At 43.3% G+C, this 24,232-nt stretch overlaps 1 long non-coding RNA gene across 1 annotated transcript; it reads left to right on the forward strand.

The window, feature by feature from the left end:
- Window positions 1-7,285: 7,285 nt before the first annotated feature.
- LOC115646298 lies at window positions 7,286-13,331 on the forward strand. The gene is made up of 4 exons (XR_003998988.1): window positions 7,286-7,331; window positions 9,858-10,211; window positions 12,800-12,903; window positions 13,239-13,331. It is a non-coding gene; the product is annotated as an uncharacterized LOC115646298 (long non-coding RNA).
- Window positions 13,332-24,232: the final 10,901 nt, after the last annotated feature.

Consider the following 24,232-nt stretch of genomic DNA (forward strand, 5'->3'; position numbering starts at 1 on the left):
GCCCCTGTTTTAACTTAATTGTTGCCAGTTAACTCAAATTAGCCAACTGGCTTGTAAATGGTAATCTAGATGCTCCACAAACATGTTCTGGACATACCCTTGAACTAAAGGAGAAAGTGCATTAGCTGAGACCAGTGTTCATGATGGATCATTTCTTAGGCATGATCTTTCCACCAAAGAACAAATGAAGTCCCGTTGAAGCATTTCAATACCACTACTTAATTGTTTAGTTGGATTAATACTGAACAGAACAAAGCACTTCTGTCATCGGGATTGACGATGTTGATACCACAACAATCTTGCTGTCCACTGGCCCAGTCAGACTCAGACCAGCGGTTAAACTAAGTTGTCCTGCACTGCGTTGCAGGGGTAGTCCTACTTGGTGGTAGCTTTTAGTGCTGCTCTCAAATTATTTTCTTTTTGGATAAGGAGCTTCCAGAGCCTCATGTGTATTGTCCATGGAAATCTGCTCCATCTCCTTAAGGATTCTGCCTTCATCTAGTACACAGTTACTGGACTGGGGAGGGGTGGGCAATGGGGATGGCATGCTGCAGTATCCCTGTTGAATTGTCAAACAAAAAAAATTTTGAGGAGAAAGAACTCCAGCTCGAATGGAATATGTTTCAGAGCTGTATAGTGAACAGATACTCTGCTGCATTCATGAGAAAATACAGTAACATCATCAAAGGAAGGTAAATGGTTAGCATGAGTAAACCATAAAACCACCCTCCCGGAAACAGAGTTAAAAACATGTTTAGGGGATCTTTTATTTACTACTTCACAAATTGCTGACGACTATAGTACCAAGTGTTTCAAATGAGGTTTTAAGTCATCCACATTAGGAATTCGAAGAAAATGAAGCCAATTTTAATATTGGTTATGATTTCTTATTTTATTCAACTCACCGGTAAGATTTTTTTTCTGGGGTCTTCATGCTGCAAATTGATTATTGCAGGAAGTCTTAACTCTTAAAGCAGGTAATAAAAAGAACATGAAACTGTCAATTCTTGACTTTTAAATATATATTTTTATTTAGTGTTATAGCTATCAAAGAATTGCTGTTTTATGGAGGAAAACAGAATAAATTAAACAAACGCTCAAAAAGGCACAGATTAAACAATTCAGAATTCATTTGATAAAACACATTAAAATGAGTTTTTATTTGTGTACTGTACCTAATTACACATTTTAGCTAATATTCTGCTATATCAGTGTTTATTTTAATTTATATTACTATAACCAATTTGACAGAGCATCCATAATAACTAGTTAGATGACTGATCCAAATTTAATAAAGCCTTCAAACAGCTGTTATATTTATCTTGTTAGATTGTTAGTGCATGTTCAAAATGTTGTACAAGATTTCCAAATAAGAACCATCTATTTTCACTTCACTAAGTGAACTAACCTGAAATGGATTAATGATGATTTTGGAATATCATTATCAATTGTATGTAGTCACTTCTAAAGATAATCTATGCATTCTTTCAACAAGGGGGATAAATAGGGAGAGGTCACAAATATCTTTTCTTCTAGATTTTTATTTTCCATTTTAATGTTTAATGCAAATGTTACAATATTAGACTTCACTAAAGAGAACCAAGTCTCTCTCAAGTACAGTGCAGCAGATGTTATCACTTTCCCAGATATATGTTTCTTAATATAAATGGGTGTGTTCAAGTAACAAATTCTGCAAATAAAACTGCCATATTCAGTCATGCTATGCTTATATAAAGCACACAATCTTTTTCAGGGGAAAGACAATACACCGCGTTGATTGAAGATACAACAGTTAGCATATGTATTTAATCACACACAAGCACACACACTCCCACCAGTCAGTGTTATAGTTACCAGTGCAGAGTCCAGATCAACCTAGTGGCCAGCTAGGTTGATCATGGGTAGGTAGAAGCCAGGTTCCGTCAGTCGCGACATGATGCTCAGGGAAGTTTCGGCAGGATGAACCCAAAGTTTCATGGCAAGGCACCCAGTTCATATAGTGATTTTTTTTTTGTTGGGACCAATGAGTTTTGTACCGTCATGCTGTCATTAATTGTTTGATGACTGCTTGTTTTTTTTTTAATTGTTTATTTTTATTTTTAATTTGGCTTTTTTATTTTTAGGGAGTTATTTTATGCTGGTTTTGATTACAGCTATTTTGTTTTTATTGTTTTTATTGATATGTGCCTGTTTTATTTTTAGAGTTGTTAATTTGCCCTTCTTTGACATTTGAATAGGGGCCTGTTGCAACCTTCTGGTGCCCTTGCATCTGTCTTTGGTTCCTTTCTAGAACATTTGGTTCAGTCATGATGGCCTTTATATTTATTTTTAATACACACATTTTTTATTTATATGCAAAACAGAATTGATTTACACAGAGAATTTGAACAGGAACATCACACAGCAGTGCAAGAGAAAACAATTGTTGCATTCTTTGACTTATTTTAAAATATTAAACCTACAACAAAATGGTGACCCTAAAAGGGCTGTTGCTGCCTTGAAATTAGCTCAGATACAGAATTACACAAAATTCAAACATAAAATCCTATTACTACATATCCCCCTTTTGACCTTTCAAGAACAGTTCTTGAGTGGGTCATATTTTATACAACTATTTTATAGCAATATACTGATAGGCCATTTGAGCTTGTGGTTGTAATTTAACAAACCTTTTTTTTTGTTCAACAGCACATACAACACATTTATAGCAAAGAAACACAGGATAATATTAACACAACTAGTAATGGGTGAAATATAATAGACAATATGCCCTTAGAAGTCTGGGACCAGCCTGTAAAAATGTCGTACCAGTGACAGGCTGTCAGGCTTTTTTTTTAGACCTAGCAATTTTTAGCATGTCTCTGTTTTCATGTAATATTTGAATGAAACGCTTCCCTATAGTCTTTTGTGTTTGTTGTAAAAACTGAGTCACCTTTGTTTCCGACAATAAGTGATTAGTTAGATTGTGCCCATCCAGGCCAAGGGTAACAGAAAAATTAACCGGGGTTGCATTTATAGTGCTAAGTGCTTCTTCCATTTTTGATAAATACTACGTGTGATTGCTAGTATTTATCACTAGCATTACATTTACATTCATTCACTGAGGGTTGGCTGATACTCGCATTTTTCCAAAATACTGCTTCTCAGGCTGTAACACATACACATTGTCCATTCTACAAAACATGCATCACATTTTCCACACACATGTTCCCAATGAGGTATTTTTGCTACTTGGTTTTGTGGTGACAGGTAGGGACAAGCATACTCATTTCCGAGAGCTCCATTTTGTACACCCTCGGGTGTCCAATACATATATATATGTATATTTAGCCTATTGATCCATAACCTGGGATAGCCAAAAGGATCCCATGGTCAATTTTGGGAGTGGGATCATTTTTCGTACATATATGTATTTTTACAGACTGTTGGTGAGCAATTTTAATAATAATTTTACTTGATGACAAATCAGGCTTAACCATGCTGGAAACATGTTGCATTCATTTATTGAACAAGGACCTTTGTTGTTGTTTTAAAAACTGCCTTAATACCCTAACATTACCCGAAAGATTTTGTGTTAAAGTGATGCTAAACTAAGAATTTACATTTCAGTACATTTTATGGCCAGCTTTATTTTTAAATTTTGTTTATACAGTAGCCAGGAGGTGCTGGTTAGCCACTGCCACCTATTTTATGTTGCTTTTACGTTTCCCAGACCTATTTGTACCAAGTCCACAGTAGTATTTGCCCGCTTGTGAATTAACTATTTTGCAGTTGTGACAAGGAGCTTAACTTATTTTTAATTACCTTCAGGGCTGTAGTATTTATATTTCTTGCTCCAAAACCAGTTTTTCCTAATATGGTGTTTGCTATATGAGGATGTTTTCCTGTTAACAGACTAGCATTTCTTGACCTTCACCCTTTTGCAACATTGTTTTCTGTAAATATAGTGAAGATGCTTATTAATATTTTTTTTGCCTAATGCAGTAGTGGTTTTTTTGTAACACAATATACAACAATGCTAGCAACAAGACAAACAACACAAGACAAAACATAAAACACAAAACTCATTTTTTGTTGTGACAGTAGATTCATGGTATTCTGGGTTTCTTTTTAGTTGATACCAGCTTTTCTTGAAGTTTTGAAACACAAAAAAACATTTTTCTATTCCTTTTGGGGTGGCAGATTATTGCTTAAAATATTTCTTTCTTTTACAAATATTCTTGCTGATTGCAGGCAAAACAGAGGAATTACCCCCATACAAGGCCAGCCTTAGGATTTATGGTGCCCTAGGCGAGATTATTAAACTGGTGCCCCTGTGCCTGATCTGCTCTTAGCAACACAAACATAAGCTTACAGTATTGGAAAACTTGCCATATTCACGTTATTAAAACCAGTTTAACTTAATTAAGCACACTGTAATGATGATGGACTAGCACTAAAGAAGCAGCACTATAGAAAAAATTCTGATATGACAGAATGATGCAAATAATATATTTTTTTCAATTTATCAAAATTTTATTGGAAATTTATATGAAGAGGTATTGAAACAAAGATTTGTTTTTAATTAAAAGCAATCTTTCTGGCTTTTTTGGCTGCAAAATCAGTAATAATGTCATCGTATGACAAAGACAAAGTCGTGTCTTGTTCGATTGCAAGAATAGCAACACCAGTTAAGCTTTCCTGACTCATTGTAGAGCAGAGATAGTTTTTAATGAGCTTTAGTTTTGAGAAACTCCATTCTCCTGATGCTACTGTTACAGGAATTGTCAGTAGAATAGGAGTGGCAATGTACACATTAGGATATGTCAATAAGTTTGTGGGTATGAATAAACTGTACAATGTCCATCACCGATTTTGCATGTGGCAACATTCATGACAGTGTACTCAATTCTTCGTACAGTTCAAGTCCATTAAAATCAAAACTATCACCGTGCTTCAGGAGGCTCTCTAGGTTCTTGCACTTTGTCATTAGTTGCTCTTGTTTTCCTATTTCGTTGAATTTAAGTTATGTCATACAAAAATCCAAACTGTTCATGGTGTACTTGCAAGGTATTAAACCTTTCATCAACAGCAGATACTGCTTTATCCATCACAACATTAAAAAATTCAACCTCAAATTTCTTTTCTGGATCGTCTATGGGCATGATCTGCTGTACAGATTCTTCACAAAGAAGTGTCCCTGGCCTTTTTAACTCATATTAACTATGTATTTACTTTATGAAAGTTGGAGAAAACATCATGGAAATGTAAAACATTGGCTGCCCAACTTCTGGGCTGGCAAAAGTTATACTGACTCACAGGGAAAAAAAAAAGCAGGAGAATCTTAGTACAACATATGGTCACTCTATACCAGGGGTCGGCAACCTTTCAGAAGTGGTGTGCCAAGTTCACTGTAATTTAAGGTTTCTCGTGCCAGTAATACATTTTAATGTTTGTAGAAGGTTTCTCTCTATGTCTATATTATATAAATAAGCTATTGTTATTATCTGAGGTCTTGGCCACCAGTCCTGCTCAGGCCATGGCCAGCTGAGTAAATGAAACCCCAAACCAGCAGCGGGCTGGTGGCTGGAACCCTAGACAAGGATCCCAGGCCCTGCTCAGCCCGCTGCTGGTCTGGGGTTCTGACCACCAACTCCTGCCAGCCAGGATCCCGGCTGCCAACCCTCCCTCAGCCTGCTACCAGCCTGGGATTCTGCTCACCCAGGCTGGCAGGAGGCAGAGTGGGGCTGGCAGCTGAGCTCCTGACTGGCAAGGGGCCGGCAGCCAGAACCCCGGAATAACAGTAGGCTGAGTGCTGCTGGCACCCCAGACTGGCAGCAGACTGAGCCACTCAACCCCCCACCGGCCCTGCTCAGCCCGCCACCAGCCCACTCAGCCCGCTGCCGGCTGAGTGAATGGAACCCCAGGCTGACAGCAGGTTGAGTGGTTCAGCTGGCCTGCTCAGCCCACTGCCAGCCTGGGGTTCCTTGGGGTTCCCCAGGCCAGCAGCAGGTGCTGAGTGGGGCCGATGGCTGGTATCTCAGCTGGCAATAGGGCAGCAGCCGGAACCCCAGAGCAGTGATGGGCTGAGCCGCTCAGCCTGCTGCTGCATACCATCAAAAATCAGCTCACCTGCCACCTTTGACACGTGTGCCGTAGGTTGCTGACCCCTGCTTTATAAACTAGTAAGGAGATGAGTATATTACAGTTGTTGGAGGGCTCTTATCAGGAGTAACAGGCTATAGGAAAGTCAGTCAACATTTTTTGTTTCTCTGATGAAAACTGGCCCACTCCCTGCCTCAAACCAAACCTGTCACTAATACTTGTCAACAACTTAATTTCCTGTTTTTGGCTAAGATATTGATTTTTTAAAAAAAATATATTGAAATTGGATTCAGGATTGTTAGCAAGAATTTTTGGCAAACAAAGTTGTTAAATGACAATCTAAATGGCAACACAGTACTGCTTTCATGCTTGGCTCACCCCCCAGCCTGCTGGTCCAACAGCTGCAGTAGAGAAGGAGATAGGTGGAAAACTGCAGGACCCCAAAATCCACCTCTTGGGGTGCAGAGTGGCAACAGCAGCAGCAAACCCTCAGGTCCAATCACACACCAATGGGCACCACCACCAGCCTTATGGATCATGGTGAAGTTAGCACAGCATCTGATCTCAGGGACGGGGCACCCATGGAGCCACAGCAGCTCATCCTGCCTTGTGCAGCTCCCCCCGGACGAGATGGATCGCTGGCAGCTGCCAGCCCGGGGGAGAAGCACTCCCCAGCTAGGGTGGCCAGATCCAGATGACCTGATTTTATAGGGCCAGTCCCGATATTTGGGGCTTTGTCTTATATAGGCACCAATTACCCCCACCTAGAGTGACCAGACAGAAAGTGTGAAAAATCAGGACAGGGATGGGGGGGGAAAGGAGCCTATATAGGAAAAAGACCCCCAAATTGGGACTGTCCCTATAAAATAGGGATATCTGATCACTGTACCCCAATCCCCTATCCTGATTTTTCACACATCTGGCTGACCCCAGCCAAGCCCTGTGTGACATTCCAGTCCTGGCGGCCTGCCGAGGAAGTGAGTTACTTTCACTTTCATTCCTCAGCAGGCAGCCAGCCAGCCAGCCCTCCCCCACCTATCCCCCAGCACCTCACCCAACCCAGCCCTGACGGAGGGGAGGGAGGAAAGAGAGAGGGTGCTCCTGGGGAGGAGGGAGAAAGGAGGGGGTGCTCCGTGGGGCGGGGGGAGAAGAATGGATGTTATGGGGGACAACAAAGGATACTGGTTCCAGAGCCAGAGAGCCTGCCTCACCTGACCTCAGCCGGGGGGAATGAGTCACACTCACAGGTGAGCTCCTTCCCCAACCCCCACCCCCTCCCCTTCCCAGAGACCCCAGCAGCCAATCCCATTCCTCAGACTGTGCTGCATTTGTCTCTCTCTAGGACCCAGCAGCCCTGCTTCTACACTGTCTGGGCTGCCTGGAGAGTGGTGCCCCCAGGCAAAGTGAGGCCCTACACGGCTGCCTATGCCTAAGGACGGCCCTGCCCCCATGCTTTCCTGTGTTTTTGTTCTATAGCAGGCCAGGTTTTAATGGCTTTTACCTTTTAAGGGTTTAGGGGAAATTATTCCACTGTTTAGTTATTAAATTTATGAAGTGGTGTACCTCAGGGTTTTTTTTATACAGCAGACCAGGTTTGTAATGTTTTTTTTTTTTTGCTGTGCTAAGCTTTAAGTTTATTTACAGGTAATAGCTGAGAAGCATTATTACCATATGACCTTAGAGGTTTGTTTTTTTTAATTATACACTTTACATTGTTACAGGGGTACTTATTAACATTACATTTATTCCAGTGTTTAATATTAACAATAACATTAGCATCAAATTTATAAAAGGTATTTTGTTATACCATGTATTATATTTTGGGGGGTTTGGTGAATTAAAAGGTACGGTGTCATGCATATAAGCAGATGCCTTTTATACTTGTCTTTAGATTTTAGCACTGCATACACACAATTTTTTTATTTTTTTTTATTTTTAAAGTCAACCTGTTTTTTTTTTTATTTTTATACTTTAAGCCTTTTTTTTTAGGTTGTTTGCTGACCAGGCATGTTCTTTATTTGCAGCTTCTTTGTGCTGCCATTTAAGGGCACGTGTTTTTTTTGTTTGTTTGTTTGTTTTATTAGTTAGGTAATTTGCATAACACAGATGTGCTTTCTGGCTTGCTTTTGGATCCAAAGCCATTAGCAGCTTAGAGACTTTATCTTAAAAGGGACACAATCATTTTTCACCAGCGTTCTGATTACTTTTTACCTTTAATTCTTCCTTACAGACACAGCAATCTGAAAAAGAAAATCCAACCTCTTGTAGCTCCTTTTGGAGCCCTAATAGGATTTTAATTAAGTATTATGTTTTGTTTGCATTTTCTTTTACCTCTTTTACAATATACACTGCACATGTCCTGGGGAAAATGCACATTTTTTTTAAGTTTAACTTTTATAACATATTAACCATATTAATTTTTACATAAGGTGTAACTGGGTTTTTTTGTGCTCATAGAGTTTTCATGTACCCTTATTAAAGTGACAGTCTGATTATACAAATTACCTTAAGGCATTGTGTTTCTAACATTGCTTCTTTGTGCACCTTACCCCTGCTGTTGCTCCAGAGGGGCACTGTCTTTTTTTAATTATTTAATTACAACTTTTCTTTGTTATTTTGTTACCAAAAAAAAAAAAATCCAAAATTTTTTCCCCATTCTCCTGGTTTTCCTGCCCTGCTGCAACCACAACTTTGTTTTTTTAAAAAGGAATTGAACATTATAAAGCATTGAGGGCCCTTAAGGATTAAATGCTAAATACCAAAGCCAAACAACACTAGTTACCTGTGTTTGGCAAACAGCGTCTGTCAGTTTTGCAACTCTGAATGAAAGATTTAAATGGATTTTAGTGGTATTATTTAAAAACAAAAAAAACAAAAAACAATTTATTTTAAACCTACAAAACAGTGTTTTACAATGCAGGAGTGTTGATTTATGTCCTTAAAATCACACACACTTTTAAAAATATTTTACATTGCTTTAATTTTTACACAGCTGTACATAGATTACATTTGTATACAGGGCTGGCACTTCCATTGAGGCGAACTAGGCAATCTCCTAGGGCGCCAGGATTTTCAGGGGGCAGCATTTTGCCGGGGGGGGGGCGGCAGGCGGCTTTGGTGGACCTGCCTCAGTCGTGTCTGCAGAGGGTCTGCTGGTCCGCAGCTCCAGTGGAGCTGCCACAGGCATGCCTGCGGATGGTCCACCAGAGCCGAGGACCAACAGACCTTCCGCAGAAATGGCTGCGGCAGCTCCACCAGAGCCGCGGGAGCGGTGCGCGGGGCGGCAAAATGGCCGTGAGCCTAGGGCGCGAAAAACTCTAGCGCCGGTCCTGTTTGTATACATTTGGGGTCAGTTAAGTTCCAATAGAAACCCCTCTTTTAGCAAATTTGACTAAATTGTCCGTAGTCAATTTATTTAAATCAGATTGTTTCTTCGCCTGACTTTGGAAAAAGGCCTATTTTTCCTTCAGAATGGCTGCAAAGAAACCAGGAATTCTCTTATAACACTTTTTATGTGAATGTTGTATGTGAAATACTGGCTCCATTGAAGCCAAAGGCAAAACTTCCATTGACTTCAATAGGGTTAGGATTTCACCCAATATGCTCATGACTGGACCTTTTCTGTAACTGTAGAAGGCTATCATACACATTTGTTGAGCTGGCCAAGATTCTACCCTCACTCACTTTTTAAAATATTCCCAAAATGATTTATTTGTGTGCCTCTGTAAAGAGTATAACAATTCATACGCACCCACTTTATTTCCATCTTACAGTTACCAGTGGAGCAGAACTTTGAATTGTACAATATCCCCAGGACATCAATGTGTCTCTTAATTCAACTGTTTTGATACTGTGTGACTTTGACTACCCGGATAAAACCGTAATAGAGGTGTACAGGAGGAAAGACTCTACCTGTAATCAGCTGGTGCTCCAGCCAACCGCAAGTACCTCTGATGTTCAAAAGTCACAGGTACAAATTAAAACAGAGCAGTCCAAAACCCTTTCAATCTTACGACTGAACAACGTTCAGCGGAACGACGCTGGCATGTCTTTCTGTGATGTAAGGCTAATTTTACCACTACCAGTAAGGCACAAATGTGGAAGTGGCAGCACGCTGACAGTACATGGTAAGGAACTTTTGTTAGTTACAGAAATAGATTTGGGTGCATATAAAGATGAGCTAAATTACCCTCCAGTTGTATTGCTTTCTCTCCAACAGTCCCAGAATATTGCTGTTTTAATTCCACCTAATTCAAAATCAGAGTAGGGGTGGAAGAAGACTGGCTGGAGTTGTATGTACATGTGTGGAACAATGACAATACATTCCAAGATTTTACAATAGTGTGTGTGTGTGTGTGTGTGTGTGTGTGTGTGTGTGTGTGTGTGTGTGTAATCGACCCCTAACCTCTAGCTGAGTTGCTGAAGCCCTCAAATCATGATTTAAAGCAGTGGTGGGAAACCTACGGCCCGCAGGCTGCATGCGGCCCATCAGGTTAAGCTGATTGTGGGCTGTGAGACATTTTGCTGACATTGACCATCTGCAGGCACAGCCCCCCCACCCCCACCCCACAGCTCCCAGTGGCCATGGTTCACCGTTCTCAGCCCATGGGAGCTGTGGGAAGCGGCGGGCTGCAGGGATGTGCTGACTGCTACTTCCTGCAGCTCCCATTGGCAGGAAATGGCAAACTGCGGCCAGTGGGAGCTGCGGGGGACTGTGCCTGCGGATGGTCAATGTCAACAAAATGTCTCATGGCCTGCAATCAGCTTACCCTGATGGGCCCGCAGGCTGCAGGTTGCCCACTGCTGATTTAAAGACTTTAAGTTACAGATACTCCACAATTTACTCTCGTTTAAACCTGCAAGTGACTCTTGTCCCATGCACATTACATTTCTTACTCTTACTTTTATAGTAAACATATATCACTGATAACCCAGTATTATTTGTGTATATGTGTGTTTCAAGAGGTTGACCCTGAAGGATGAAGCGGGGTGAGAGTGTCTTTGTTTTAGATTGTAATAAAATTTTCAGTGCTTTGTGACACTTGCCCAGTTGACTTTCATGACACTTCTAGGATCCACGATCCACCAATTGAGAAACAGTCTCTCAAATAACAAGGATCCTTCGCCCATCTGCATTCTCTAAGCAAATCTGACTGGACAGTCGCTTAGCTGATGCAAGACAACTGCCAAATACTTGAGTCCCCACTATATTCAGCAGACTGTCCAATTGCATTTTACTGAGGCTACGTCTACACTACAGGATAAATTCGAATTAGCTTAAACCAATTTTATAAAACAGATATTATAAAGTCGAATGTGCGCGTCCACACTAGGCACATTAATTCGGTGGTGTGCGTCCATGGTCTGAGGCTAGCGTCGATTTCTGGAGCGGTGCACTGTGGGTAGCTACTGTAAAATAATGAGGCCAATAACGTCGATTTGTGTCCACACTAACCCTCATCCGATATAGTAATATCGATTTTAGCATTACTCCTCTCGTTTTGTAGGAGTACAGAAATCGATTTAAAGAGCCCTTTAAATCGATATAAAGAGCAGTATAGTGTGGACGGGCGCAGCGTTATATCGATTTAACGCTGTTAAAATCGGTTTAACAGCATAGTGTAGACCAGGCCTGAGGCTCCATCAGCTTTCAGTGGCTGCTGAGATAAATTCTCTTGGATAGTAGAGCACCATTTCCCTATGATTTCTGTTTTAGAGAAGACACTGCCTGAAATTAAATGAAGTTGCTGTTGCCATGAAAGTTGGTTGTTTTCTTTATGAAAGTTTGTTGTCACATTGCAAAGAGGTTTTCAAAGATCTTCCCATTAATTGGATGGATTCTCCATCACTGACCATTTTTAAACCAAGATTGGATATTTTATAAAAAAAACCTATGCCTTAAGAATTATTTTGGGAAAGGTCATGCTCTGTGGGTGGCCAAACCCTGGCTCACAAGCCACATGTGCCTCTTTTTCAGTTAAAGTGCGGATCACAGAGCCTCCCACGCACCCTCCACATTCTCCGCTATCGGACTGAGGTGGGAGGGTGGAGGTTGGGGCTTCTGTCCTGCTGTGGGGTGGTGGGACTGTGGGTTTCTGCTCTACAAGGAGGAGATCTCAGCAATTCAGCCCTGTGGGGCACGCCTGCTGGGGTTTTGGGCTTCAGTAGGAGCACGATTGAAGCCCTGAGCCCAGACAGGCACCTCCTGTGAGGCTATGCCCTGAAACCCTCCACTCCCTGAAGGCTGAAGCCCTGAGCCCTGGCAGGTGTCTCCCATGCAGCTGAAGCATCTGAGCCCAGAGCCTCAGCAGGAGTTCCACAGCTATTGAACATCTGAAAATTGTCATATGCAACTCGGAGGGTCAGTAAGTTTGACCACCCTGGTCTGTGTTATACAGGACATCAGACTAGATGATCACAATGTTCCCTTCTGGCCTTGCAATATATGAATTCACTGGAAATTTAGGATTTCATCCATTTTATAATTAGGTTATCATTATGTTCAGAAATCTTACACTTTTCAAGTGGAACTGTTCATAATTCTCTCCAGAAGAGGCTCAAACCCTCAGCCTGAAAAATTAGTGACATAATGTGATAAATATGAATAGGAAGCCAACCATGACCAAGCCCCATCTAATCCATCACATTAAAAGCTTATCTGGAAAGTGAACACACACTTTTTTTTGGTTTTTACATATTTAAATCTCTCTTTCAGAGTCCAAATGCAATGGCAATAACCGGCATGCTAAAACATGGTGGGTGTGGTTCTTTCTTCTTTGATACAGCATCTGTTCCTCTATTATCATCATAGCTTTATCCGTAAGTAATCATTCAGAAATAAGTATTACTAAACTAAATATGCTCCTGGGGTATTTCTGATGAAAAGGGATGGGTGAGTATGTGACAAACCTGTATAAAGGCACTCATTAATTTCCAGCAGGTGAAAGGCGACAAGTAGAACCCAGATTCCTTGCCCATTTCATGTGTGATCTGGAGGAGAGACCAGGGCACGTCTTTAAAAGAAACAGGGTGCTGTCACCACCTGCTCTGAAGCCTTTAGGCTGTACAGCTTTGGCTCAGAGCCTTGATGCCAGTAGCATCACTACAGCATAAGTCTCACCCTGAGCTTCCACTAACCCAGTTACTCCTTGCAGGGTGACCCTAACAGCCATTCTGGTCCTGAACCTCCAGAAAACCCTCTCCTCTGCACAGGGCCAGGGCCAGTGCCAGCTTTTTTGCCACCCCAAGCAGTGAAGAAGAAGAAAAAAAAAGATAACGCTGTGATCAGCGGCACTTTGGCAGCTGCTCTACTGCCTCGCTTCATTCTTTGGCGGCAAGTCGGTGGCTGGTCCTTCCCTTTGAGTGGGACTGAGGGACCCGCCGCCAAATGGCCACCGAAGACCCAGATGTGCCTCTTCTTTCCACTGGTTGCCCCAAGCACCTGCTTCCTGCACTAGTGCCTGGAGCTGGCCCTGCCTCTGCAGTGTCCAGTCTCTCTTACTGAGGTAACACCAAGTTTACTGCTCCCCAAAAGCCAGGACACACAACAGCTTGTTAGTTTGGTTGGGGTGATACGCTTCAACTTAATACACAGCACTAAGATGGCAAAAGTAAGAATAAGTTTATTAACAAAGAACATCGATTTATATGATTTCAAGCAAGGTATGAAAGGGTTACAAACACAACTAACACATTCTAGTGTCTAAAATTTAATTCCAGCAAAATGTAGCTTTGCCTAACATAATCTCTTACTCACACCAAGTGTTCGGCATTCTCCAGCTTGCTTATCCATCTTTCCTAGCTACAAAGTGCTGGCTTGCCCTGCTCCCTATCAGCAAGGAAGCAGCTACTGCTGGGTGGTCTTGGTCCTACCCTTTAGTCCTTGGAGAGCTCCACTCATTGAGACATGAAACTATTCATTTTAATCCTGCTTCTCTCTTCCCAGCTCACTCTGTCTGCAGTCACAGGACCTTCTAAACAATACAATTCATAGAATGCTGGTCCCTAAAGGTGCAGAATATGAAGCAGGGATGTGTTGGACCTACGCCCGCCCTGAAAGGGCCCAGACAACCAGTGACATTTCTTGACTGCACGGCATCTTTCTTTTCAAGGCTGGTTAAGAGTATACTAGTAGATGTTCAAGGACTAAACTTTACAGCAAAAACTCAAAAGAGTACCTCACACTTACAAAACAACAGCCTTGTCCCAAACACCCTTGTGAAACGAAGGCTTGTGCAGTGTAACAGTTTTGAAGGTCAACAAATTCTAGCTATTCTGGACAAAGAGGCAACAAGTTCAGAAACATAAAAGCTGTTACAGACAACAGCCTGCCAGCTGCTCCCTCTCTTTTATACTGAGGGAGCTCCAGGTCAAGCACCTATTGCCTCACCTCAATTGTAAGAGTGTTACATGAAGAAAAAGAAGTTTCTCAGGCAGATCTCAATTTAAATGTGTGTGTGGGGGGAGGCACTTTTATTCATTACAGCCCTATCTTTCACCTGTTCAGTTTGTGCTGTTTGAAGAGAATCCAAAGGTTTTGTGGCAACAAAACCTTTCTGCTACTACCTTTGCTCAGACAGATGAAAAGGGACTTTAGTTACCCATATGGATCAGAAACAGTAGAAGTCAAGAGAGAAAACACAACTATGATGTAGAAAGCCATTGATTGTATCTAATCCACCACCTAATTAGACTAGTTTTTTTAAAAGCTATTTATTGGTTGCTGTTAATACTGAACCACAATAACAGAACGTAACAAAGAAAAATTAAAAATATCACCCAGCTAACATCTGTAGCAGAAGAGATGTGTGTGCTCTGTAATACCAGGCCAGGGAATGCTTTGATGAACAGGCACAACCCATCAAAAGAAGCTTCACATTGGATTTTGTAAACGGAGTCAGTGTAAACACTCCTAAACTGAGTGGTGGCATCACTGGCTGGAGCAAATCATAATATGAGTGTAAGGAGAGAAGAAAATAATCAGATGGAGAAGGTATTTACCACTTTTAAAAGCCATTCTTTACCTGAATGGTAGCTGTCCTGTTTCATGCCATGGAAATGTATGTGTATAGTGTCAGAATAGGAACACAGACTATTAACAAGAATTAATTTAGGGAACTGGATGACTCAAAGTTGGTAAGGGAATCAGGTGTTTTTTCCTTCCTGTCACTGTTGCAAATTTAGCCTTAGCCCTGGTCAGTAATAACCAAGTCATTTGGATGGCTTCTATGGAATGAGTTGGTCAGGGCTGGTTCTGCAGGTGAGCGAGCAGGTCAGTCACTCTGGGCACCAACTTCCAGGGCGCATCATATCTCTCTGCCACTCGGCTTTTATTGTTGTTGCTCCGAATTGACCACTCTGGCTTTTTTCCTGTGCTGATTGGCCAGCTGTAGATGGCCTGTGGTTGGTTTTTTTGTTGTGAGTTTTTGGTTCAGGGAACAGGCAGGGAAGGGGCTCCGTAAGAGTTTTCTGCCCTGGCCAATGGAATGGCTAGGTGCACTCCTGGGGCTGGTGATCTGAGTCAACCTTTTTCCACAGCATAAAATTCACTGTTAAATTGGCAAGCTTTACTAGCAGTCCCAGCAGAGGCCTTGAAATGAATTTTAATGGAGACATAAATCACTCCGGATCAAGGCTGAGGCATATTGGTGGGACGGTGTGGGAAAACCTACATGATGCCTTTGCATCTTTCTGTGCATAAAAGCCTGTGGTTGTCAATCCAGCTCCTTTCATAAGCCCTAAATCAATGTCCCTATTCCCTTCCAAATACAGTTTTTTAAAGTCCCTAAGAAGCCCCCCAAACCCTTACCTTTTTTAAATGATAGTACAGAAATACATTTTAAAATAGTAATTGGGGGGAGAAAAGTACTTAATAAGATCACAAACACAATCCAGAATATTAATTCAGTCACTTCTTAGTTGTGCAGAAGGTACAATATAAGTGAACACTTTTCCTGTTGCCTGGAAATGCTTTGCATTTAGGATTGGTAGTATATTGTTGTGTTAATGTAATGTATTTCATTGCAAAATTTTAAAGCAGTAGCAGTTTTCAGTAATATGTCCTGCTTTTCACAAGTTTTTTAGATAGAAAGTACCCACCAAAGTCCCCAAGTTGCATCCACTCACTCCCCTTGTGGTGTCAGGAAATTATATAACAATTAGGCACTGTATGGTAGCCAGTATATCACTCTAAAGTCATCATGATAATCTTAATATTCTGCCAGTTTTTAAAGGTTAAAATTACCCATTGCATAAAGGAATTGAGTATCTTTCATTACACTTGCAGTGTTCTCAGGCACATCGCAAGTAGCGCGGAATCCAAACACAATTCCTGGGGATCCACTCTTGTTTAGTCAAGCTGATGGTCTCTAAGGCAATGGCATATCTGATGACAATGTGTTATTTATTGCTTAGTGATGTGGGTTTGTTTAACAGATTCTTCAGTGCTGTAAAAAACATAGGAACAACTCAAGAAATACAGATGGCATCTGTACTTTGCCAAGCGAATGGATTTATGACAAATTGTCCATGATCCTTAATAATGGATTTAATCAAGAATACGAAGATATGAGACTAATAAAGACTTTTACTCACTGTGGAAGAAAGATATGAAAAAGGTGGATGCATTCAAAATTGAATTACATTAGCACATGTAACAAATACTTTTCTACCTCCACAAAAATGTTGGTTCATTTAGAGTTAGTGTTGCTGAAGTGAATTTCGTAATCAACACAATCACTAAAAATCAAAGAAACCACTAGTTAAGGCAACATGAACATCAAAGCCCATCTCACTGTATATGTCTTACCACCTGTAGTAAGGCTCGGCCGCGGTTTGTCCCTCAGCGGGGCTGTGGGGTACCCCACCGCCTCGTTCTAGTTCGCCAGCTGGTGGCTCTGTTGTCGTGGGGAACAACGCACACTCGGTTACGGGGGTTCAGACCCTGGGGCAGGGCTGAGTCAATAGTCTGAAACTGGCCCACGCCCTAGGTTAGGGCAGGGCAACAAACCCTGAGTTAGAATGCCCAGGCCCTCAGGCAGGGCTAAGCAGTACTCATAGGCTTTCGCCTCCTCAGGCCAGGGGAAGGGGGAGTCTGCCACCCTGGAGTGGGGTGGCAGGGGGGACACAGGCCCTTCCACTCCACTGCATCCCAGCCCGAGGCCCTAGCAGCAGCAGGGGCTCACTGCTGTCAGTGGGGATCCTGGCCGCAACACGCTGACATTGGCTCTGGCAGTGCTGCAGCCAGACTGGGGTCGGCTGCCCCCGGGCTACTTCCACTCTCTCCCTCGTAGGGTACCTGAGTCATCGTAGCGTCACCAGTGGTCTCAAACACCATCGGTTCCTCTGGGTAAGTAGCCAATGGTAGGCTTAGCTGCTCCTTGGGGTAGCTGGCAAGAGGCAGGCTTGGGCCTTCCTCGGGGTAGCTGGAGTGGGGTGGTCCTGGCCGGTCCTCCTCAGGGTAGCGAGCACAGGGCAGACTCGGCTGGCTGGTGTGAGCTCCAGCTGGCAGCAACCACAGATGTCTGGCCCCTGTAGTGGCTGGGCTTCTCCTGAGCTCTGCAGGTCAGCTTTTATACTTCCGGGTCTGCGCCATGACCTCTGAGGGGTGGGCGCAGGACCCAGCAGCTCCGCCCACTGTGGCGGTAGGGGAGGTTCGTCCCTCAGCGGGGCTGTGGGGTATCCCACTGCCTCGCTACACCACCCAAAGGCACTCAGAATCCTCTGACAGATCTAATTCTGCTTAATCACAAGAAAAAAGGTACAGCATGAATATTCACCTTCAGTTAGATTAAGATGCATTCCTCGTGAGCACAAATGCAGTGGCAAAATCTTCAATGTATTATTTGTCTTTTAAAATGTAGGATGTCAGATTTAGAATTGGGAGTTGGAATGTGTTTGGGAGGAATTCCCACACCTATCACCAGCCTACTATTTTGCCCCACCTCTATTTCCCTCTTTCGTGCCCCTTTTTGCCTCTTAATTACTTTCAACCTTTCCCTGTCATAACATTTCTTCCCAGATCTGGACCTTAGCGTCCAAAATATGGGCATTAGCATGAAAACCTCCAAGCTTAATTACCAGCTTAGATCTGATATCGCTGCCACCAGCCAGAAGATTAGAGTGTCTGGCTCACTCTGGTCTCCCCAAAACCTTCCCTGGGGGACCCCAAGACTCAGATTCCTTGAGTCTCACAACAAAGGGGAATAAACCATTTCCCTTCCCCCTCCTCCCCTCCAGGTGTTCCCTCTCTGGGTTCCTGGAGAGATATACAGATTCAAGCTCCGTGAATCTAAACAAAGGTATTCCACCCTCTTTACCTCCTCCCAGATTTCCCCGCCTTGGGGACCCTAGGATACTCCCTGCTTCAAGTCCTTGAAACACAAGTACTGAGAGATCTAATCTCTCTCCCCCCTCACCGAGAGGGTATGCAAAGTCAGGCTTAGTAAATCTAACACAAAGAGATTTCCCCCCTCCCTTCGTTTCTCAGCCTTAACCAGTGAAAAACACTCAAACAGGTCTTAAAAAGAAAGCTTTATATAAAAAGAATGAAAAAGGACATAAAAGGGTCTCTGTATCAAGGTGACAATATACAGGGTCAATTGCTTAAAAGAAAAATGAATAAACAGCCTTATCCAAAAAGAATACACTCCAGCAACTACACACATGTAAATAAAAAAAAACCCCAACAATATAAACCTATTGTCTTACTATCCTTGTACTTACAACTTGGAAACAGAAGATTAGAAAGCCTGGAGATTCCTGTGGTCACTCTCAGAGCCGAGAAAAGAACAGACCAAGAACAAAGGACTCACACCCAAAACTTCCCTCCACCCAGATTTGAAAAAGTCTTGTTTCCTGATTGGTCCTCTGGTCAGGTGTTGTTTATTACCCCTTTCCAGGTGAAAGAGACATTAACCCTTAGCTGTCTGTTTATGACACTCCCATTCTCAGATATCCAGTCATTTCCCTCAGCCTGATCACCTTGGATATATACACCTCCCAACAAAATGAAACAACAAAATGTAACTTGTGAGGGAAGGGAAAAAATCTACTTTAAAATTACTGGAAACATACTGATGTGCACATAACATGCACATAATGTGGTAAAGCAGTGTTTGGTGGGGGCGGGCAGGGCTGCGCACTCTGGTGGATCAAAGCAAGTTTGGTATAACATGGTTTCACCTATAACACAGTAAGATTTTTTGACTCCTGAGACGAGGACAGCGTTATATCGGGGTACAGATGTATGTGAGTGAATGCATGAGCTAAGAACCGTAACCCTTGTCCTGTCTTCCCTGATCCTCCTTACTCACTGATGTGTCATGTCCAAAATTAGGTTGTAAGCTCTTCTGGGCAGGCACAATGTCATTTATATTTTCTAAGGTACCTAGCACACTTGTAGAGCCTGTATAAATAATTTAGTGAGGCTGCATAGAAATAGTTTACTTTCAGTTGCATAATGATTAACTACTACTTGAGGTAGTCTTACAATAGAATGAATAACGGTTGTATAAAGATGACTTGGGGAAAATTAATACTTCTGAACAAAATCTACTCAAATTGCCCTGAAAGAAAGGGCATTTTTTTTTTGCATAAGCTGATATTGTTTTGACTCCATATTGATGAGCAGATATCACACCAAGGAAAGTAACTGTCTTGGGTCGAAGGAGGAGATTACTATAACTGAATGTCAGAAACTTCCACAGATATTCTCCCTAGAGCAGCGGTTCTCAAACTGCAGGTCAGGACCCCAAAGTGGGTTGTGATCCCATTTTAATGGGGGTGCCAGGGCCAGCCTTAGTTGCTGGGATCCAGGGCTGAAGCTGAAGCCCAAGCTCCACCCTTACCTAGGGCAGAAGGGGGTCGCGGTGCAATGAAGTTTGAGAACCCATGCTCAAGAGTGCCTTCCTCTTAGCAAGTATCAGAGGGGAAGCCATGTTAGCCTGGATCTGTAAAAAGCGACAAAGAGTCCTGTGGCACTTTATAGACTAACAGACGTATTGGAGCATAAACTACGAAGTGAGTATTCACCCATGAAAGCTTATGCTTCAATATGTCTGTTAGTCTTTAAGATGCCACAGGACTCTTTGTCACGTCCTCTTTGCAGACTCTCAAAGTACTGTGTTCTCTGACTGGGGTAAAAGACTAAACAAATCCCCACCATGCTATAAATCATGGTGATTTTGCAATATTTTGTAACATTAAATTTAATGCCAGTCTAGTGAGGTTTTCTGCAGTACTTGCCTAGGCATTTAGGTGTTTATCCTTTCTTTAATCATGCTCTCTATATATTTTGTAAAATTGCCAATAAAAACCACTTTGGTTTAAGCCAAACTACATTGAGAACCTGACTATTATTTGGGGAAGCTGCTATTTGATATACTCAGAGGAAAATGAACACTGACTTTGGAGAAAAGGAGAGAAAAATGAAAGAAACTTTGCCTAAGCATTGGGTCATAGGGATGGAGAAGACTTACCTTCTCCAAAGTGGTGCTAGGCATGTCACATACAATCATAATTTCAAATATGGGTGCCTAATGTTAATCAGTTGGTCCTAAAAGCATTCCTAAACATTTTCTTTTAATAGATATGGACTGAAATACATGTGTCAGCGCATCTGAAGATAAGGTTCTTAGATTTCCCAAAGACAGTAATTGCACCCATAATCGTGTGTGCAAAAAGGGAGGCCAGTTATAGAGAGAGACTGGATTCTTTAGCTGTGTATTTCTGTACCACAAAGTTTCCAGTTTACTTCCAGAACTATTCCTAATCCTTTGAATACGTTTTATTCTCTAGTAGCTTTGTGAGTTCTGGGCCCTTTATTCTCAAATGCAGCTGACTGACTACAGCTTGAGGGCATTAGTCATTGAGGAAAGTCATTTCCCAGGTTTGCCCCTTCACTAATTCACAGAGGCTAATTTTCTACTTCTCAGAACCTCTCCCACAAACCTAGACACACTTGATAGGTCATTAAGGCTGCTAAATTAAGTTGGCCCTTAAAAAAAGCTTTGAGGAGCCCTACAGTGAGTTCAGGCACTATGGTCGACAGAAATGATTTATTATGCCACAACTTAGGAAGGCTTTCCTTGTCAGGAACTAAGACCAAGACTCTTCAGTGATTTAGTGCCTGACAATACGCCAAGAGACATTAGATCTGTCTGATCCACCTACACAGTTAGCTCCTGTCTCCTCACAAGCAGTGCAGAGTTCAGCATGTCATTTGCTTTTTTCCTCAGCCATTTGCATCTTCCACGCCCCTAATCAGATACTCAGATCTTCTGAGTGAAATTCACCCTTGAGCACAGAGCACACAGACCTCAAACTAGTTCTCTGCACAGAGATGAATTTTACCCTTGGAGAGAGGCAGAAGAAAAACTGTCAACAGAATATTTCATGGAAGAAGATACCAGCAGAGGGTGCCAAATATACCTGTTGTGAATTGATAGTTGGTGCTCACTGATGGATGATATAAAAAAATTGAACTACTTGTTCCAGAGGGGTATATATTCTCTCCTTAGTTATGGATGAATCTCAACAAATAAAAGACAGTTACCTTTTCCGTAACTGGTGTTCTTCGAGATGTGTTGCCCATGTCCATTCCACAGTAGGGGAGCACCTCTAGTGACCCCTGCACTGGCGCCACCATGGCGCAGTATGCGATGCACACTCCCCCTACCCTCAGTTCCTTCTTGCCAGACAACTCCGACAGTGGGGAAGGAAGGTGGGATGTGGAATAGACGTGAGCAACACATCTTGAAGAACACCAGTTACGGAAAAGGTAAGTGTCTTTTCTTCTTCGAGTGATTGCTCATGTGCATTCCACAGTAGGTGATTCCCAAGCTATACCTGTTGGAGGTGGGTAGGAGCTCACAGACACTCGGGACGGAGCACTGCCCTGCCAAACCTGGTGTTCTCCCTGGTCTGGGAGGCGATCGCATAATGTGAGGTGAACGTGTGGACCAATGACCATGTAGCAGCCCTACAAACGTCCTGAGTAGGGACGTGAGCCAGAAAGGTGGCTGATGAGGCTTGCGCCCTTGTTGAGTGCTCTCTTACAATTGGTGGCATGGGAATATCCACAAGATCATAACAAGTATGGATAAATGAAGTGATCCAGCTGCAGAGCTGCTGAGTGGAGATCAGCTGGTCCTTCATTCATTAGGCCCTGGCAATAAATTGTTGTAAAGATTTCCTGAATGTTTTTGTTCATTCTAGGTAAAAAGCCAGGGCCCATCTCACATCCAGCATATGAAGACAGCATTCTTCACTAGATGCGTGAGGCTTGGGACAGAGCACTGGAAGGAAAATGTCCTGGCTCATATGATAGGTGGAGACCACCTTGGGGAGGAAGGAAGGGTGTGGGCAGAGCTGGACTTTATCTTTATGAAATACCGTATATGGGGTTTGGAGGTCAGGGCCCAGAGTTCTGAGACCCTCCTAGTAGACGAGATTGCCACAAGAAAGCCTGTTTTCCACAAAAGGTGGGACCAGGAGCAGGGTCAGTTTTAGGAAGTGTGGGGCCCAATTCGAACAGTTTCGATGGGGCCCCGGCTGGGGTGACTAAAAAAAATAAAAATAAAAATAAAAAATGTGGGGTGTTCCGAGTCTTTGGCAGTGGGTCCTTCACTCACTCCAGGTCTTCGGTGCCACTCAAGGACCCGCCGCCGAAGACCGGGAGTGAGCGAAGTACCCACCGTCGAAGTGCTGCCAAAGACCCGGAGCGCTGCCAGGTGAGTAAATATTAAAAAGGCACCTCTAGCCAGGGAAGGGATTCTCACTGGGCGTGGGGCCCGATTCAGGGGAATTGGTGGAATAGGCCTAAAGCCGACCCTGACCAGGAGCATGTGGCAAGCTGCTCAAACAGAGGCTCTGTCAGCCTGGCCAGAACCATGTTCAGGTCCCACTGTGAAACAAGGGGCCTAACATAAGGAAAGAGGCGATCCAAGCCCTTAAGGAATTGATCTGTCATGGTATGAGAAAATACTGTGTTGCCCTGCACAGGTGGGTGGAAGGCCGATATGGCTGCAAGCTGCACTTTGACAGGTGAGGGCGCTAGGCCTTGGGCTCTGAGATGAAGGAGATAATCCAGTATAAGCTGGAGTGGGGCAGCCACTGGTGAGATGCCGCGATCAGCGGCCCATCGAGAGAACCTTGACCATTTTGATAGGCAAGCTTGATTTGTGGAGGGCCTCCTGCTTTCCAGGAGGACTCGCTGGACACACTCTGAACAGGTTCTTTCCTCTTGGCCTAGCCATTGAGCAACCACGCTATGAGATGGAGGGCTGCAAGGTTCAAGTGGAGGAGGCAACCTTGGTCCTGAGAGAGAAGGTCTGGGCAGGTTGGTAGCAGCCATGCGGGGGGGGGGGGCGTAATGGACAGGTTCGTAAGAGTCCTGTACCAGTGTTGCCTGGGCCATGCTGGAGTGATCATGAGGACACGAGCCTTTTCGGTCTTGATTTTTTCCAGGACCTTGCTGATCAGCGGAATTGGAGGAAAGGCATATAGCAGCTGCCCTAACCAGGACAGAAGGAAGGCGTCGGAAATCATGCCCTTGCCCAGGCCCCTCCAGGAGCAGAGCCGTGTTGTCCGTGAGAACTCTGACTACCCTGCCTGTCAGGCACTAGTGAAAGGCCACTCAGGCCAGACAGACTGCTCGGAGTTCTTTGACGTTTATGTTCAGGATGAGTTCCTGCACGGACCACAGGCCTTGGTCTGGAGGTCTCCCACATGGGCTCCTCACCCCAAGTCCGATGCATTGGACACCAACTCTATAGTTGTGGAGCAGCTCCCGAACAGGACCCCTCAGAGCATGTTCTCCGGGGTGGTCCACCAAAGGAGGGAGGCTAGTACAGACTAGGGCATGGTGAGGACTTTGTCCAACCTGTCTCTGGACTGGGAGAATGTCAATGTCAGCCAGAGCTGAAGGGGCCGCATCTTGAGTCTAGCATGGCATACCACATACCTGCATGCTGCCATGTGACCCAGGAGTTGGAGGCACACCCTGGCAGTTGTCATAGGAAACCTCGTGATGGTCCTGATAAGATTCCTCAAGGTTTCAAACAGGTCCAGTGGGAGGGAAGCTCTGGCTGATGTAGCGTCAAGAACGAACTCTATTTGTTGTACCAGTACCAACGTGGATTTGGTGGTG

This window comes from Gopherus evgoodei, chromosome 1 (genome assembly GCF_007399415.2).
Source record: "Gopherus evgoodei ecotype Sinaloan lineage chromosome 1, rGopEvg1_v1.p, whole genome shotgun sequence".
In the NCBI taxonomy this organism is placed as follows: Eukaryota; Metazoa; Chordata; order Testudines; family Testudinidae; genus Gopherus; species Gopherus evgoodei.